The sequence below is a fragment of the Sebastes umbrosus genome, chromosome 21 (genome assembly GCF_015220745.1).
Source record: "Sebastes umbrosus isolate fSebUmb1 chromosome 21, fSebUmb1.pri, whole genome shotgun sequence".
In the NCBI taxonomy this organism is placed as follows: domain Eukaryota; kingdom Metazoa; phylum Chordata; class Actinopteri; order Perciformes; family Sebastidae; genus Sebastes; species Sebastes umbrosus.
Window position 1 is genome coordinate 5,957,673 of NC_051289.1, and position 15,033 is coordinate 5,972,705.

General features: G+C 39.5%; 1 protein-coding gene across 3 annotated transcripts in view; it reads right to left on the reverse strand.

The window, feature by feature from the left end:
- Positions 1–11,959, reverse strand: part of LOC119480730 (RNA-binding Raly-like protein) — a 114,880-nt gene extending 102,921 nt beyond the window's left edge. Inside the window, exon 1 of one of the 3 annotated variants that reach the window (XM_037757262.1) lies at positions 11,534–11,959. The gene's annotated coding sequence lies outside the window, so the exon portion shown is untranslated. Of the gene's footprint in view, positions 1–10,838 lie in introns of all 3 variants that reach the window. The other 2 variants (XM_037757261.1, XM_037757263.1) reach the window with 2 other exon arrangements.
- Positions 11,960–15,033: the final 3,074 nt, after the last annotated feature.

Sequence of the window (15,033 nt, forward strand, 5' to 3'; positions counted from 1 at the left end):
ATTCATCCAGTACAACTATAAAATTACTATTAAAAACTTGAATCACGATTAAAATTAAAGTCGACATGACTGGTTGCTCAATATAATTTGTTTTGCACCATGGGGGAAAATGAATGAAAGTCTGTGCAAGTTTTAAACTCAGCTGGAGGCATATTCCACTGCTAGACGGCCGCAAATGAATGGTGGAGAAGTAGCATATCTTGAATACCAACCATTATTGAATATTGTGTGTAGAATTGATTAGCAAAAAAGTATATTTAATGCATTTTAAATTAAATATATAAGACACTAAAGTGTGCAAAGGGGAGGGGGTCTGAATACTTTCTGAAACCACTCTAATGTCCTTTTAGTTTAGTATAAAAACACCTGACTTGTCAGCTTAAATCACCTTAAAAACATTATGCAGCATTAAAGAGAATCATCTCAACCTCTCAGTTTAAACTCTGTAAGTTAAGGAATTGAAATCCAAACTGTTTCCTTAACATCAGTAGTAACAAGTGAGCACTCTGTGTCCAGACACAGCAAATCAACATTACATATTTTACTTTTCTCAGCCCTTTGGCAGCGTTTTGTATAAAGTGACCACAGACTGTCCAGGCTGCTGAACATTAAATTGTGTGTAGACATGATGTGACTCTATTTATGGATATAAACTTCAAAGTTTTTAAACCTCTGACTCCTGCCTCAAACTGCCTTATGAACATTGACGGATAATGAGCAATGGGCCTCTGGGCACAGACATGTAAAAGCCCTCCCACCCGTCCTACATAGGAGCAAGACACCCAGACAGAAAGAGACAAAAACTACAAACGATGCAGCCAGAATGATTAAGAGAAAAATGCAGTACAAACAGCATGGCTTTGTGCTTTTGTGGATTTTCGTGTCTCTTTCTTGCAGGGTTTTTGGTTGTTTTGTCTCTCTTTATGGCCATTTAGTGTTCCTTTGCATTCAGTTTGTGTCTCTTTGTAGTTGCATTGCATCTCTTTGTGGTAATTTTGTGTCTCATTCTGGTTGTTTTGCATCTCTTTATGGTTGTTTTGTGTCTCTTTGTGGTCAGTTTGTGTCTCTATGTGTTCATTTTGCATCTCTTTGATTGTTTTGTGTCTCTTTATGGTTGTTTTGCATCTTTTTATGGTTGTTTTGTGTCTCTTTATGGTTGTTTTGCATCTTTTTGTGGTTGTTTTGTGTCTCTTTGTAGTTGTTTTGTGTCTCTTTATGGTTGTTTTGTGTCTCTTTTATAATTAATTTGCATCACTTTGTAGTTGTTTTGCGTCTCTGTAGTCAGTTTTAGTTTAGTCTTTTTCTTGTAGTCATTATGTCATCTTGTGTCAGTGGTTATTTGTGTTTTTTTGTAGTTGCTTTGCGTCTCTGCATTGTTTTTTGCATCTCTTTGAAGTTGTTTTTAGCCTTTTTGTATTCAGTTTGTGTCTCTTTCTGGTTGTTTGTCATCTCTTTAGTCAGTTTGTGTCTCTTTGTAGTCATTTTGTGGCTCTTTGTGGACATTTTGCGTATCTTTGCAGTTGTTTTGCATCACTTTGTAGTTAGTTTGTGTCTCTTGGCAGTCGTTTTGCATCTCTTTTGATTGACTTTACAACAAGAAATATCAACGATCACTTCAAATAGAGGCCCTGGCCCAGGGGACAGGTGTCCAAGGGGTAAGTGGGCCCAGTATGCCCGCTCAGCAAACCTTCCATGCTTATAAAAAGTGTCTCAGATGTAATCAAAACGATATCCATACAGTCAATAAGCTTGCAAATATGGCTGGGCCATAGCAGCGTATATAATGTCTGTTGAGACTGTGGATTTCAGCGTGTCAATGCCTCCACAACTGGTCACCAGCAGGTGAGAGACAGCTGAGGCTAGCAGGACGAACAGCTGATCCCTGCAGAACCAGCCTGGAGCTGACCCAGATGAGGACGCTCCACTGTAATCGGGGTCCCTGAGGTAATCTAGGCAGGACATTATCTGCTTCGCTGCTCCTCTGCAGCATCTGGAGGCCCCCGCCACCTGCTCTGGAAGAAGGCCTCACGCCTCTCCTCTGCCTCCTTTTTTATTTCATGTTTGTTTGTTTACTTTTCTCTGCAGGACTCAGCGAACGCCACGCAGCCACTTAGACACATTAGACATGTGTCTGAAGTATGGATCGTCTGTTTGTCTTGACCTTTGTCTCCTCACTGAGGCCACCGTGTCCTGATATCTTACCAATAAATGAGTCACACGATGTTCTCCTACTTATCTAGTAGCAAACAATGATTTCCCTAATTAAATGTTCCCTATGCACAATGTTTCTACACTTATTCTATTCATGCCTGGGTCATCTCTGAGCTGCAAGTGCTGCTCGCTTTTGCATCTTGATGTTAAATTAATTAAGTGGGCCTCAGGTTGCCTTTGGCAACCAAGAATGTTTTTTTAAGCCTTTTATTCTAAGTGCAATCACAATTTTAAACTCTACAATTGACCTGTATGACCTGCTCCATGTTGTTTTATGTTTTATCTTTAGTGTTAATTGTCTTTTAACTGCTGCTTTTAGCATTTTATGGTGCCCTTTGTGCTCTTTTACTATTAATTGCTCTGCTATGTTCTGTGTTTGGTGCCTTTTTATGTTTCAAAAAAAGGTTAAGACATGTTTTTACCCTGGTGGGGAGAAATTATTAGGAGCATTGAAGAACATATTGCAATTTCTGGCTATTTCCTGGAGATTTAATTGCATTTTCATGAACTAATCTGATGCTACCAGACATCAGGCAACTATGATGATGTTTTCTTATGACTGGGATTAAAACAAAATGCACACACAAGTCAGAAAACAAAGAAACATCGTACTATTCAATCTGCATTTGAAGATGGATTTGCCTCTGTTTCGTTGTCCTGTTCCTCATCTGATGATTTGTATTTATATATGTGCGAGTTTATGTATGTATTATATTCATAATGTTTTATGGAGCAACATTGTCGCCCAAACATTTCAGCCACATTTCCATATTTCTATATATATACCCGAGCTGAGACGTTCCGTTATTTTCAGAGCAGACAGACGCAAGCAGAAAATGGGCGAGTCATCTTTAGTGCGGTCATCCTCCTGCCTGAGGGTTAAACTTTAATGACGATTCTCCACTGACGGATGTGAAAAACACGCATTAATATGCCAAAAAGTTAAGTGTGATGAAACAAACTTGTGTACAAACAGGGAGACTCACCATTTTTCTAAAATGATGGTTTAATAACAGGAGGGGATGCTGCTGCAGAAAATGTCATGATGTGAATTTTGATTTATTCTTGTCGAAGAGGAAAAACAATCCACATGTGTATCAGGCAGCGACGCTGAATCTATATGTAATCTGAAAACTAATTCTGGATGTTTTGATCCCATGTGATGCTGTGCTGCTGAATGTAATTTTGACTAACAATGTGATTAGAAAAGGTATTGAATATGAGAAGTGGACCTGAAACAGACGTAGCCTGGAAGCTATCAGGTTGGCCGGATCGATATCTGCACACGGAGCTGACAAAGTAGTAAAACAGCATTAACTCCACTTCTTTTAGTGTCACTGTAAAGTGATCCATTTATCTTGGTGAGTTAAGGTTACACTCCTTATCAGACTGCAGGAAGCCTAATGCCTTCTAAAATTAGAAAAAGTAATTCCTCTGTGAGCTCTTGATAAGGGGAAATGGAAGTAATTGCTGCTTAATTGGCCACTTTTAAACTGCGTTTAAACTGCAGTGACTTTTACACAAACACATGCACAAACACACCAACTCTCACTCCTTTCTAAATTGTAATCAAAGGTTAAAATAGTTAGTCATAAATGCTTTCTAACTTCCCTGAATGTCTTCTTTCGCATCTTATCAAGTTACAGAGAATGACGCACTACTAGGACTAACTGTTAACGAAATAAAACTTTCCGGTTGACTTCTAAAAGTCCAATCAGGTCTCAGCATGTCGGTGCCAACGACTCATTTAAGCGATGCACTATAACTCAAATGGTTCCCATAACAGACACTGGGAAGTCATTGAGCCTGACCCTATTCTTCAGATATGGGTTTAATTACCCCCAATATGAAGAGTAAGATCCCCTCACTTATCAAATTAACAGCTCAGAAAAGGACAGTAAAGTGCTTAACGCGTGTTTGAGGAGAATGAGTCCTGCCAGAGGTAAGCTGTTTATCTGTTAGAGGGGGGAGCAGGAAGAGAGAGTGAAACATGATGTACATGCCAGTTTTTAGTTTGATACTCTGGGTCATGCAGATATGGGTAAGTGTGTCCAGCTGCCAAAATCTGCATGAAAGAAGCTCTGCAGTTGATAAAAATGTTGATGTGTTAATTTGAGAAATGAAGCTTCAGGAGCATCAACGACTCATTTGTTCATTTTGTTTTTTGCCCCAGAATTTGTCTCTCTTTTGTCTTTTGTCCACCTCTTCTGAATATTTTTACAAAACAGCAAACAGAATAATTTAATCTATGTTTTTATATATAATTAATAATCTTCTCTCAGTGGTCCTAACACCCGGGTCACACTGGATGCATGAGCAGCATGTGACGGTTACCTGCGTCTGTCACGCGTGTGGTGTCCACGCCTGCAGCGTTTCTCCTGCTGCGCTGCTACTGTCAGCCGTTTGCCTTTCATAATGGACATTTCATTTCATTATAAATGCCATTTATATTTATTTTAAGCAGAAAAAGGTTGAGAAGCCTGTGCTCATTTGTAAATAATAGTAATAATCCACAATTAAAACCCCGCACTTTATTAATTTATGGAGCCGTGTAAGTCACTGCATTTTCCACAACACTGTCTGCAAATATTTCAGAATAAAAGCCTTGTGGTATCACAGTGGATCCCAAACCTTTTCTGCAAGGCCCTACCTGGTCAGTGCAGAACCATACATCATTTTAGCCTTTCCCCTCTACCCCCCTTTATAAAAGACGCTACAGGGCTTTTATTTTGAAATGGAAACAGGAAGTGTTGAGTTAAAAATACATTTTAACTTTTTTCCATGTCTGTGAAATATTCTACAGATATGAAACTGTAGCAATGTTGTTGGTATGATGTCAATATACAGTCAGAAGGTAATTTTCACGGTCTATCTTTGCAGTGAACCGCGCACAGTTCGCGAAAAAAATAGGCGAGACCTTAAATCTCTAGAAGTGACGCCGAGCCGCAGGCTGTGTGGCTGCTCTAACCTGTAAACATGGACACCAAAATAAAAAGCAAAAGGTTCCATGAAGCACACGCCCTGCTCATGCATCCTTCGAGCGCAAGTAACGTAGTAGAAGCTAAACATGATTTTAAGTAGATATAGCGTATTAATGCTGCAGCAATTTGCATATGTGTTGATTTATTTACTTTTGTTATAACATTATTATGGGAAGCGTGATAAACAGTCATCAAAATTATATTCTAGATTGATATAAATATATAAAAGTTCCTGTTTTTGGTTTCTTTCTTTACTTTATCTTTTGTTTTTAGTTGAAGAACCTCTTCCCCCTCTTCTGAAACCAAACCTGCTCTCTTAGTTATGACTAATATATGAGCAATTGATTAAGGAAATTCGTGGGTTCACTGTTAAGTCAGAAAAAATTGAAAAAAGAACGTAAATTTTAGATTGACTTTGCAGCTACCAGACATTCGATAGATGTTAGGTTACAAAAGGGCATTTACAATGAAACTTTAAACTACCTTTGTGCATATATGGAACAAGGAAGGTCAATAAACCCCTAAAGCTCCACTGCTGCTTCTTATATAACTCATTTCACACTCCCTTCCAACATCTTACAGATTATCTGTAAAATACATCTTAAAGTTGGGTTCTGTTCTGCGTATTCTTCAGTCGTAATAGTTGACATGTTGATTGTAACGTGTGCAGTGTATGTAGCTGAGGCGAAGCTGGTTAAAAATATAACAGAAGATGCATCTGGGCTCATTAATCTATGTGGGTTACAGTGTTCATACCACCATGTGCTACTGACTCAAACATCCCATCATAATTAAACAACATGTGTATGAAATATGCAATACACGGCATATCAATTATGTTTCCATTTGTCCCACTCTGTCGTGCTGAAACCTAAACTGTTGTTTCAGACCAACAAACATGCAGACATTCCCATAGTTAAGGACATGCTTAGTGTATATAATTTGCTCTGGCATGATGTTTTATTCATGGTGGCGGAGGTATATCCATTCATGCGCTATCATATTTCTCTGGAAGTCTCCTGTGCAGGTCTGGCTTGGCCTAGATAACAGGAAACCTGCCTGGAGGGGAGACACAACACCGCAGGACGTAATAGAAGCTATCATAATGCTTAGCAGGAGAGATGTCCAGGAGCTCAGACTGTGGCGGAGTGGCAGAAACACCTCTCAACCAGGAGCGTGAAGACATGTCCATGTGTGGCGATGCAACGATTCCAGCTTTGAAATGTATGAATCGATTAAAATAAAATGTTTCTATTTATCAGCCCAGTCGCACTGCAGTTCATAAAATAGTCACGAAATTGAATGTATTGATTCGTGTACATAGACACAAATTTCTCTTTTTTTTGACAGCATGAAATCGATTTGTATGTAATCCACTTAATACTGAACCAGGAAGTACAGAGCAGAGCCACCGCCATGTAGGGAGGAAGGTCGGAGTGGACTGATGTGTCAAAAAACACAGGACTTTCACCCAGGAGACCGCTGTTCGTGTCCCGTGTGAAGCCAAAATTCAGAGTTGATTTATTTGTCACGTAACTTCCGTACTTAAGTTACGACACTTCCAGAGTTATTTTAACCCAAACTATGATCTATTCCTAAACCTAACTAAGTAGTTTGTTGCCTAACCCTAACCAAGACGATCTATTCCTAAACCTAACTAAGTAGTTTTTGTCACATAACTTCTGTACTTAAGTTACACGACTTCCAGTGCTATTTTAACCCAAACTGCGATCTTTACCTAAATCTTACTAAGTAGTTTTTGTCAAGTAACTTCCATATGTATGCCCGGTTCAGTCTACACCATATCAGCCCGAAAATAGCCCGACACGCTTCACCCTGTGAGTTATAATTTCATTGTTTCCCCTGGAGCCTCGCGGGCCCCTTTACATGGTCGGGCCCGAGGGCTTGAGCCCTGGTAAGCCCGTATATTAAGACGGCGGTGCCGGGAGGGTGTGTATTGTCGGAACAGCGGACCGACGCGTTGTCTGTCATGTGTCGCGGCCAAGTCATGACAAGAATATATGACTCTCAATTGTCTAATCTGACATAGTGACCATCGTAACCGTCAAAAATATCCTGTAGTCTGATCCTGGCATGTAGTTACCCCACTGCTGGTGTTATTCAACCGCGACCTTTCCCTAAACCTAACGTAGTCATTTTGTTGCCTAAACCGAAACAAGTCGATTTATTTCTAAACCTAACAGATTAGTTTCATTTTGAAAAGACTGGAACGGAAATTGACATGTACGTCACGTGTTGCTGGACATTCGTAGGAAATTTCGTTGCACTAAAAATACATTGTTGAAAGTCATGCTGAGCGTCACAAAATAAAAGGTAAAAACCAAGTCTATGTACACGTATCAAATAGATTCAATTCTGTGACTACTTCACAAACTGCCATGAGACTGTGTTGTATTTACGTAATAACAAAACAAGTATTATAAGTAAGCCACGATTTGATTGAATTAAGCAGATGTTTGTGCTTCTTTCTGCTGAGATAAAGGAGGAAAGAGTGTTGAAGAAGTTGATGAAAATAGCAAAATGAGACGCTGTGGTTTGAGGCTAAAAATGAAGGCCTTGAAAATTAAAGTGTAAAACTCAAATGTGTTGAATTATTCACGACTGAATCAGTTTAGTAGCTTTTTTGATTAATCAGATTTAATCAAATCTAATCGTTGGTAAAATAAATTCATTGAATCACTGCAGCAGAATCAAACCACTGGATTGATTTGTCACATCCCTCCTCTCAATGACTAACGCTGATGAATTCACACCTTGAGCCTGTTTAATGACTGATACAACCAAATCACTGTCTATACATACTGTTTCTAAATTGTCCCACAACTTAAAAACCATTAAAGTCTCCATGTGGCTCTTTATCTACATCCGCTTTATGAGCTGCATAGGTTATACAGGAGACAGGAGGATCAATACATGATAACAGCTTTAAAATACATGATAAAACTGTATTCACTTAATTGCTTTAATCACTTTGCCTTATTAAAAGTTTACCCACCTAGTTCTGCGTCCAATATTTATCATTTCACCACATTAAACTGTACTGATTCTGCACGTCAGCTTGTTTAATGACACCGGGGGCTTAATGGTCTATACAGAGACTTAATGGTCCTCTCAATATATTTTATAGACCTACAATATTGCCCTGAAGAGACCTGTGTTCTGTTAAAGTGAACACATATGGGTCAAAATGAAGCGGATTCATGGGATGTCATGCATAAAGTGAAATCCTCTCTTAAAGCCAATACTGAAGCCAGCACTTATAATAACAGATATTTAAATTAGTCGTGGAATAGTCCAGAAAAAAGTCAGCTAAGGTTTGTGGAGCAGTGAGGACTCCTCAAAGACTAAACTTAGACAGTAATGTTAAAGTAGCACAAACTACTCCCAGAAAATACACACAGTAGTATTGTAGCCTACAACAGTGGTTCTCAAAGTGGGGTCCGGGGTCCGGGGTCCCCAAGGGGTCCGTGGCACTCCGAAATAATTTCCTATGAATTGTAAAATTGTGCTGTATCATTAAAAAGTGCAGATCTACAGATGGGGGCCATTTGTACCAATAAAACAAGCATATTGTGTCTATTACTCCCACCAACGTTAGCTCTGGGCCAATATATATCTGATATGATTGTGACTAGGGGTGTAAGAAAATATAGAAAATAGCGAGTATCGCAATATTATGTTTTGTGATACTGTGTCGATTCTCAAAAACACTGTATTGATTTTTAATTAATAGTTTACATGCAAAGGTTAACTCAGTCAATGCTGCTTTTCATTTACAAATATATGCATCCTCTGTGGTAAATGCAAATGCAGACCCCACTATCCTGATTGCATGAAAAGAGTAACCTTTTTTTACTCAGATTTTATGCATATGTTGGTGTGTTCTTTATACTATGACAGTTTAAAACATAAAACATTAAAACATATTGCAATATATCGCCTTGCTTACGGTATCGAAATATATTGAATAGTAACCTCTGTATCATGATGCGTATCGTATCGCCAGATTCTTGCCAATACACAGCCCTAGTTGTGACACATTATGTCAATCTGCCATGAATCAGTCGCTTCACTCACTCTACTGCAGATATTCCAATCAAAATCGTCTGAAGTAATATGTTTATTTACTATGATGTGTTTTGCAACACTGTTATGAAACTTCTGTTATGATTTGCTCAGAGCTTTCTGCCAGTTATTTGAATAAGGAGCAATACAGTCTCAAAGAGAGATCTTTTCCTCTGTAAAGCAAAGATGAACATTTAGATACTCCAGACCTGTTTCATAGCGATAAACAGAAAGACATTTTAATTTGAATCATGTTAATGCCAAAGTCCTAATGACATTTAAAATGACCAGTTTAATACTGACTTTCAGCATGCTTCAGCTTTAAAACAATGAACGTTATTGCAAATTGTATCCTGGTCAATTTATCCTGTCTTTTTTTTAATAATAAATGACTATTCATAAAATATGACTGTTGTGGGATTATATTCATGATAATATATACTGTTATGGGGCTAAATGGGCATCAGTCCTGCAAATTAAACTTTAGTTTTTCCACATATTTTTCCAGACAATGTGAGTACAAATACAGAAATTCTGCTATCACCTATCGGGCCAACGTTGCAATATTAAAACATTTTCCTAAAAATGTACACAAATAATTCAAAAACTCTTTAATTTCTGCATCAGAGGCCTCCTACAACAACAATCTATTTGTTTCTATATTTGGGCTTTACAGGGTTAAAAAAAATGACAATACAAATAGTTCCAATGGCTAAAAGTACAAGTGGTAGTAAGCTTAATTATTGATTACTATTAATTGTTATGATTATGAGGAGGTCCCTGGAATCTACCCTGTAAGGTGTCCCTGCATGGCCTACAAAACACAGAATGCAATCCACTTTTTCTTAAGACTACATGACAACTGTTTACTCATGTTTGCAGCACACCAATAATCTGAAGTTAAACCTGCCTCTTGGAGGATTAATTCACCCTAAATCCTCTTTTAGTCCTGTCACTGGCTCTATTCACTTCACTGCAAAATCTGATTTGACAAAATCCAAGAAGTATTTCATGAATCCAGGCCTACAAAAGCAGATTTGAGTTTGTCCAGCATTAAGGAGGGCACTTAAATGTAGCATTATACTTAGACATACAGTATATAGGTGGTTATAATTATTAGCCTGCTGCAGGTTAAAGCCTGCTGCAGCAAAGGAAATGATGATTTCTGCCCCTTTAAGTGCACATATGGATGTAGTTTAGATACTTTATGATCATTACAGTGCATCCTTCCTGAGGGACCTGCATGCTACTTACATTTTACTCCTCAGCTGCGACGGCGTGAAGATTGTTGAACTCAAAACAAAGAGCACATTGTGATCAAACGACCTGCGTGTGATCTCCCATCCTCGATCTTCAATTGTTGATTTTTTTGTTTTTAAAGAATCATTATACGCACAGATCGATCCGATCAGGTAACCTTCAGATAACATTGATAAAGATAATCGCATGTAATGAGCAATCTGGCCAGCCTTATAACGAAATAACACGTCAGCCACAGGTGCATATTTCTGTCACCTTTGTTCTTTATTTGTAAATACAGAGTCCATACTCATATTATACCTGCAGAAGGGAAAATGTCTGTTCATCCTCGTTGAAACAGAAAACAAAAACGCATTGAAACTCCCCCAAGAATCAAAACTCCCCTCGTCCACCCAGCATCATCTAGTCCAAAACATCCAAAAATACTTGACACTGCCACCAGCCAAAAGTATAATGAAATCGAGAGAAAAAAAAAGACACAAAAAAACAACAAACCTGAGAGCTCAGCTGCAAGAAAAGTATCACGTTAAAAGGTGTTTTTAAAAAGAGACTCCTTCTCATAAAGAAAAGAGGGAACAAAGTGAAAGCAAAGATCACTTCAAAATCACAAAACTCCAAGGCAACAAACAACACTGCAAAATGCAAACCAAAGCATCTAGCAAACAGCAAAAGTCGACAGAAACAAAAAAAATAAAAATGTTTCAAAACCACCAAATTTTTCAAAAATCTCAATACTGACAAAAGCTGCTTGGTTTCGACCCCATCGAAACAAAACTGCAAGCAAGTAAAGGCTTCTCTCTCAAAGACCGACACCGATTCACCCTCCTTAGAATAAACTGCATGCTAAAAACTTGAAGCCTGGATGTGAAAAACGCTCCAAACCACCATGTCAATGCTCAAATTTCAAACACCAGCAAAAGGAGGAAAAATAAAAAAAAGGGGGCAATTAAAAAGACAAAAAATGCTTACAAAAAAGCCATTGGAAATGTACTCACCGAGCGGGAGTAAAATGTTGCAATAAAAATGTGATATGGCTCAAAATACAGTATGGCGGTGCAAAGCCACAATGCTGTGCCTTTTCTCTAGATCTCTGCCTCCAGTTGTGTCATGTGACTCATTCAGCCTCGACTTCCAGCAATGAGAGAGCAGTGTTGAACAGCTGATGCTCAATGCTCTCCTAACGCCTGGGCTCTCTCCAAAAAGTCAAAAAGAGGTAGTCCTTATCATCCACACAGTTATGACTGAGGCTGCTTGTGTGTGTTTTTCTTTTGCGCTTTTAAAGATGCAGAGCTCGCTGAGGGTGTCAGAGCCAGCATGCACGGAGGGATCCGGACACGCGTTCATTCCGTTCACTGGAAGCAGAAGAGGAAGCAGAGAGAGGATGCTGCTGCTGCTATACTGCTGCTGCTGCTGCTGCTGCTGCTACTGTATGCACCGCATGTTTCTGCTCTCTTATGATGAGGAATGAAGGGGACGGGCGCTGTGGGTTATTATAGTGAGGCTGGTCAACGCATGCAGCATTCAGGACAAACACACAACCCTATAATAGCCATATACTATCATGCCAGCACCGTGCATGTGACTGATATTTGTGCTAATATGACAAAACAAGCACCAGAATCATGATCAGCCTGCAGCCCTGTCCATGCTGCTGAAACACAATCTAATGCACAAGCAAACACAAGTATCACACCAATGACCAATACCAATGATCCCTGTCCATGGTGCTGAAATTGAATCTAATGCACTGAGTACAAGCAAACACAATCAGACCAATGACCAATACCAATGATCCCTGTCCACAAACTATAGTATCAATAGATGTGTCCCAATCACATACTACTTACTAATTCTAATTGATTAGACTCAAAAAGTCAGGATGCATATTAAAAATGATTGATTTTTAAAATTGGCTGTTTATGGACACTATCTTCCCTTGATGGCTGGAAAAAAATTTAAAGGTACAGTGTGTAGGATTTGGTGAGGTTGCAGATTGCAACCAAGTGAAACTTCTCCCGTGTGCCACATGTGTAGCAGCACTATGGTTGCTGACAAGATGCTAATAATTTAGCCTTCTGCGAGAGCGTTGAGTTCACTGCTGCAGTGCAGCATCCGTGACACGACTTATTATGGTTAGTAGACGGCAAAGCTAAATTAGGAGCCGGAGTTGAAGGATACAGGAAGTTGGCTCCGGTCTCTGGCTCGCTTGAGCAGAGCGGAGCGGAGTTGTAGTTTCGTAGCATTTATTCACCGAAAGTTACGCAGACTACTTGTGCGGCGGCGAGCAAGAAGCCTACGGCTATGCCAGAACTGCGAACGTAGCACAAATACACACACTGTTTGTTGGACACTTGCTAAAGTTATGCCGGGCAGACAAAGTATCGTTACGCTGGACAGACACACAGCTGACAACCTGCTAAACTAAACTAAAAGTGCGGTGGAGACTTTTACTGGGAAAGTGGCTGCATGTCCGCGACACTATACGCAGCATCGTAGCTGCTAAGTTAACGCTCCCAAACGGGTGAACTAGGGACTCCCGTCAACGAATATCTGTTGTGCTCCTGCAGCTGATACACCGCTGCATGCGAGGCACAAATCTTGTCGGTTAACGGTTAATAATCGGTTATCAAGGGTCGGTTATCGGTTAAGAAAATGTTTCAAAATTAGAATCCCTACCTCGAATCACAGTTTGTCATTTAAAAATTTCACTTTCTTGCACTCAACAACACAGCGAGATGACATTTTTGATGTGTAACGATGTGTGATTCACGTTTGCCTCCATTCTTTCCTTTGTTTTGCCTCCAGCTAACACCGTGACGTAATCATGATGTTGGCACAAATTTAGCACAAATAAACTCAGTAGGCAACAACAGTCGGCCACTATCCACTGCATAGGGAATTCTATTTAGATGCTAGTCAGGTCATTCGTCTCATCAAGCAATTGATTAAATGTAGCTTTTTTTTTCTGTCTGTACAATACATAGCTAGCTGTTTCATGGTCCGTGACCACTGATTGTACACTACGTTTTACGTTGCATACGTTTTCGTCCGCTATATAGGGTATACCATAAGTTTTATTAGACATTCAGACATTGACATACTGTTAATTTCATCCAGCCCTGTCCCTGGTGCTTAAACATAGCGGTTGTTGCATGATTTACAACAAATAAACAATAGAATCGTAGTCTTAACATCACCCAGCCTTGAAACTGAGGTAGTACATTTAGGACAAATGCCCACCGCTATCACTCTGGTTTAAAATCACCCAGCCTTGTCCATGGTGCTGAAATAAGAGAACTTAGCACATTTAGCACAAACAACAGTATTAGCCCTGTCCATGGTGCTGAAACTGGAAGAATGTGCTGCATTACTTAGAACAAAATAGCAACATTAATGTTGCCCAGCTCTGTCCATGGTGCTGAAATTGTCTGTTTCTTTTATCCTTACTCAATGTGCCAAAAAACCTCTTCAGGCATCAAACATAGAAAGATACAATTATATATTTATTTATGGCCCAGAACCCAAAGAGGAGACTCTCGTGCTAGGTTTTTAATGGCATTTTGGATTAATAGAACCTACATGATGCCTGCAAAAAAATAACTCTCTCTCTCTCTCTATCGTTTGTTTGATAAATATACCTGAAAAATGTAGGTTATTGCTGATTGTGCCAGACAGGGAAGTAATAATGTGTTATTGATGCATTAGCGTCTGACTGCAGTTGTCAGACAGAATTCAGAACGAGTTCATGTAACACACAGCGCTGGAGACAACTGTCACCATTCATTCATCATAACGGCGGTTGGTGCACTGTTTCCACCTTAAGCACTGTCTAATTTAATTTACTTTCCAGATCACATCCAAGCCTTTGGGAGGCACAATGTACAATGCTTCACAGACTCTAAAGAATACATCGGGTGTCCAAGAACAGCGATCAAAACTTTCCTTGAAGCAACGTCTCGCACCTTATCACCGAGCGTGTTTACCTCTTTCATTTAGCCATCAGAGCACGTTAAGTCACTTTGGCAACATACTGTACGGCGCTGCTTTTTAATCTCATTTAGGGTTATATGTCAGCAGAGTCATAGCACGTTGGCCTCTGTGCCTATAAACTAAACCTGACGGTCAGCGGGTTGCCGTGCAGGACATGTCAGTCCATAATTGTCCATGCCTGGGGGGCGTCCATGACCTAACTCGCTGTCATTGAGGTGATTCAGAAAGCTGCAGAGGTCTAACTTAAGAGTTGGATAGAAAATAGATAGAGATGGGCGCCAACACATGGGCAGAGCAGAGGTGACAAAGAAAATGCAATTAAACCACAACCAGGATAATTCCTTGTAATCCAATTCCACACTCTATAATAAACTATGACTAATGCATGACATCGTTATTGACAAACAGTCATTTGGCTTGAAATCAACCTTTCTCCCAGTTTAATGCTGCGTGACTTTTTAACGCATGCTGTGGAAGACGTATAGCTAAATAAAGAAATTTACGT